Genomic DNA, 5,000 nt, shown 5'->3' with positions numbered 1-5,000 from the left:
TCTTCCTCTCTCCTCTTCTATAAGCAGCAGTGTACAGTAAGAGGCTCTCCTCTCCTCCTCTTCTATAAACAGCAGTGTACAGTAAGAGGCTCTCCTCTCCTCCTCTCTCTCTCCTCTTCCTCTCTCCTCTTCTATAAGCAGCAGTGTACAGTAAGAGGCTCTCCTCTCCTCCTCTTCTATAAACAGCAGTGTACAGTAAGAGGCTCTCCTCTCCTCCTCTCTCCTCTCCTCTTCCTCTCTCCTCTTCTATAAGCAGCAGTGTACAGTAAGAGGCTCTCCTCCTCTTCCTCTCTCCTCTTCTATAAGCAGCAGTGTACAGTAAGAGGCTCTCCTCTCCTTCTCTCTCCTCTATAAGCAGCAGTGTACAGTAAGAGGCTCTCCTCTCCTCTTCTTCCTCCTCTTCCTCTCTCCTCCTCTATAAGCAGCAGTGTAGTAAGAGGTTCTCCTCTCCTCCTCCTCCTCTCCCCTCCCTTCTAAGCAGCAGTGTATAGTAAGAGGTTCTCCTCTCCTCCTCCTCCTCTCCCCTCCCTTCTAAGCAGCAGTGTATAGTAAGAGGCTCTCCTCTCCTCCTCTCCTCTATAAGCAGCAGTGTACAGTAAGAGGCTCTCCTCTCCTCTTCCTCCTCCTCTTCCTCTCTCCTCCTCTATAAGCAGCAGTGTACAGTAAGAGGCTCTCCTCTCCTCCTCTCTCCTCTATAAGCAGCAGTGTACAGTAAGAGGCTCTCCTCTCCTCTTCTTCCTCCCCTTCCTGTCTCCTCTTCTATAAGCAGCAGTGTACAGTAAGACGCTCTCCTCTCCTCTCCTCTTCTATAAGCAGCAGTGTACAGTAAGAGGCTCTCCTCTCCTCTTCCTCTCCTCCACTATAAGCAGCAGTGTACAGTAAGACGCTCTCCTCTCCTCTTCCTCTCCTCCTCTATAAGCAGCAGTGTACAGTAAGACGCTCTCCTCTCCTCTTCCTCTCCTCCTCTATAAGCAGCAGTGTAAGAGGCTCTCCTATTCTTCCTCCTTTTCCTCTCTCCTCTCCTCCACTATAAGCAGCAGTGTACAGTAAGAGGCTCTCCTCTCCTCTTCCTCTCCTCTTCTATAAGCAGCAGTGTACAGTAAGACGCTCTCCTCTCCTCTTCCTCTCCTCCTCTATAAGCAGCAGTGTAAGAGGCTCTCCTATTCTTCCTCCTTTTCCTCTCTCCTCTCCTCCACTATAAGCAGCAGTGTACAGTAAGTGGGTCCCAGCTGTAACACAATCTGCCGTGTTGTGTTTCTGTGAGTATCTCTCCTCTCCTCCACTATAAGCAGCAGTGTACAGTAAGAGGCTCTCCTCCTCTTCCTCTCTCCTCTCCTCCTCTATAAGCAGCAGTGTACAGTAAGAGGCTCTCCTCTCCCTCTCCTCCTCTATAAGCAGCAGTGTACAGTAAGAGGTTCTCCTCTCTCCTCTCCTCCTCTATAAGCAGCAGTGTACAGTAAGAGGCTCTCCTCTCCTCTTCCTCTCTCCTCTTCTATAAGCAGCAGTGTACAGTAAGAGGCTCTCCTCCTCTTCCTCTCTCCTCTCCTCCTCTATAAGCAGCAGTGTACAGTAAGAGGCTCTCCTCTCTCCTCTCCTCCTCTATAAGCAGCAGTGTACAGTAAGAGGTTCTCCTCTCCTCTCCTCCTCTATAAGCAGCAGTGTACAGTAAGAGGCTCTCCTCTCCTCTTCCTCTCTCCTCTTCTATAAGCAGCAGTGTACAGTAAGAGGCTCTCCTCTCCCTCTCTCCTCTTCTATAAGCAGCAGTGTACAGTAAGAGGTTCTCCTCTCCTCCTCTCTTCCTCCTCTTCTCCTCTTCTATAAGCAGCACTGTACAGTAAGAGGTTCTCCTCTCCTCCTCTCTTCCTCCTCTTCCTCTCCTCCTCTATAAGCAGCAGTGTACAGTAAGAGGCTCTCCTCTCCTCCTCTCTCCTCTTCTATAAGCAGCAGTGTACAGTAAGAGGCTCTCCTCTCCCTCTCTCCTCTTCTATAAGCAGCAGTGTACAGTAAGAGGCTCTCCTCTCCTCCTCTCTCCTCTTCTATAAGCAGCAGTGTACAGTAAGAGGTTCTCCTCTCTCCTCTCCTCCTCTATAAGCAGCAGTGTACAGTAAGAGGCTCTCCTCTCCTCTTCCTCTCTCCTCTTCTATAAGCAGCAGTGTACAGTAAGAGGCTCTCCTCCTCTTCCTCTCTCCTCTCCTCCTCTATAAGCAGCAGTGTACAGTAAGAGGCTCTCCTCTCTCCTCTCCTCCTCTATAAGCAGCAGTGTACAGTAAGAGGTTCTCCTCTCCTCTCCTCCTCTATAAGCAGCAGTGTACAGTAAGAGGCTCTCCTCTCCTCTTCCTCTCTCCTCTTCTATAAGCAGCAGTGTACAGTAAGAGGCTCTCCTCTCCCTCTCTCCTCTTCTATAAGCAGCAGTGTACAGTAAGAGGCTCTCCTCTCCTCCTCTCTCCTCTTCTATAAGCAGCAGTGTACAGTAAGAGGCTCTCCTCTCCCTCTCTCCTCTTCTATAAGCAGCAGTGTACAGTAAGAGGCTCTCCTCCTCTCTTCCTCTCTCCTCTCCTCTTCTATAAGCAGCAGTGTACAGTAAGAGGCTCTCCTCTCCTCTCCTATAAGCAGCAGTGTACAGTAAGAGGCTCTCCTCTCCTCCTCTCTTCCTCCTCTTCCTCTCCTCTCCTATAAGCAGCAGTGTACAGTAAGAGGCTCTCCTCTCCTCCTCTCTTCCTCCTCTTCCTCTCCTCCTCTATAAGCAGCAGTGTACAGTAAGAGGCTCTCAGCTGTAACACAACCTGCCGTGTTGTGTTTCTGCGCGACAGGCAGTTCGTTCTTCTGCAAGTTCATTAGTTTTTTTTTTGTTTGTTTTTGATCTTTCAGAACACAAACCTTTGTCATCAGATTCGTTTAAAATGATGGATCGCTTTTTATTTTTTTACATTAAATGCTGTTTTTCCAAAGCACAGCAAATGCTGAATCATTTATTATGAAGGTCGTCTCACAGTTACACTTATATAAAAACCCTCAAGATTCAATAACGCTGATGAAGGCACTGGAGCCCAAACTAGAGCTGGTCTGCTTGACTCAGTTTCAACTGCATATTATAAAGACATTTCAGAGGGCTGGATCGCATCAATATCAGGGTCTAGTGCTGTATATTATAAAGACATTTCAGAGGGCTGGATCGCATCAATATCAGGGTCTAGTGCTGTGTATTATAAAGACATTTCAGAGGGCTGGATCGCATCAATATCAGGGTCTAGCGCTGTATATTATAAAGACATTTCAGAGGGCTGGATCGCATCAATATCAGGGTCTAGTGCTGTATATTATAAAGACATTTCAGAGGGCTGGATCTCATCAATATCAGGGACTAGCGCTGCATATTGTAAAGACATTTCAGAGGGCTGGATCGCATCAATATCAGGGTCTAGTGCTGTATATTATAAAGACATTTCAGAGGGCTGGATCGCATCAATATCAGGGTCTAGTGCTGTATATTATAAAGACATTTCAGAGGGCTGGATCGCATCAATATCAGGGTCTAGCGCTGTATATTATAAAGACATTTCAGAGGGCTGGATCAGATCAATATCAGGGTCTAGCGCTGTATATTATAAAGACATTTCAGAGGGCTGGATCGCATCAATATCAGGGTCTATCTAGCGCTGTATATTATAAAGACATTTCAGAGGGCTGGATCGCATCAATATCAGGGTCTATCTAGCGCTGTATATTATAAAGACATTTCAGAGGGCTGGATCGCATCGATATCAGGGTCTAGCGCTGTATATTATAAAGACATTTCAGAGGGCTGGATCGCATCAATATCAGGGTCTAGTGCTGTATATTATAAAGACATTTCAGAGGGCTGGATCGCATCAATATCATGGTCTAGTGCTGTATATTATAAAGACATTTCAGAGGGCTGGATCGCATCAATATCAGGGTCTAGCGCTGTATATTATAAAGACATTTCAGAGGGCTGGATCAGATCAATATCAGGGTCTAGCGCTGTATATTATAAAGACATTTCAGAGGGCTGGATCGCATCAATATCAGGGTCTATCTAGCGCTGTATATTATAAAGACATTTCAGAGGGCTGGATCGCATCGATATCAGGGTCTAGCGCTGTATATTATAAAGACATTTCAGAGGGCTGGATCGCATCAATATCAGGGTCTAGTGCTGTATATTATAAAGACATTTCAGAGGGCTGGATCGCATCGATATCAGGGTCTAGCGCTGTATATTATAAACACATTTCAGAGGGCTGGATCGCATCAATATCAGGGTCTAGTGCTGTATATTATAAAGACATTTCAGAGGGCTGGATCGCATCAATATCAGGGTCTAGTGCTGTATATTATAAAGACATTTCAGAGGGCTGGATCGCATCAATATCAGGGTCTAGCGCTGTATATTATAAAGACATTTTAGAGGGCTGGATCGCATCAATATCAGGGTCTAGCGCTGTATATTATAAAGACATTTCAGAGGGCTGGATCGCATCAATATCAGGGTCTAGCGCTGTATATTATAAAGACATTTCAGAGGGCTGGATCGCATCAATATCAGGGTCTAGTGCTGTATATTATAAAGACATTTCAGAGGGCTGGATCGCATCAATATCAGGGTCTAGTGCTGTATATTATAAAGACATTTCAGAGGGCTGGATCGCATCAATATCAGGGTCTAGCGCTGTATATTATAAAGACATTTCAGAGGGCTGGATCAGATCAATATCAGGGTCTAGCGCTGTATATTATAAAGACATTTCAGAGGGCTGGATCGCATCAATATCAGGGTCTATCTAGCGCTGTATATTATAAAGACATTTCAGAGGGCTGGATCGCATCAATATCAGGGTCTATCTAGCGCTGTATATTATAAAGACATTTCAGAGGGCTGGATCGCATCGATATCAGGGTCTAGCGCTGTATATTATAAAGACATTTCAGAGGGCTGGATCGCATCAATATCAGGGTCTAGTGCTGTATATTATAAAGAC

Source organism: Acipenser ruthenus, unplaced genomic scaffold (genome assembly GCF_902713425.1).
Source record: "Acipenser ruthenus unplaced genomic scaffold, fAciRut3.2 maternal haplotype, whole genome shotgun sequence".
Taxonomy (NCBI): Eukaryota; Metazoa; Chordata; class Actinopteri; order Acipenseriformes; family Acipenseridae; genus Acipenser; species Acipenser ruthenus.
This window is presented reverse-complemented; position numbering follows the sequence as displayed.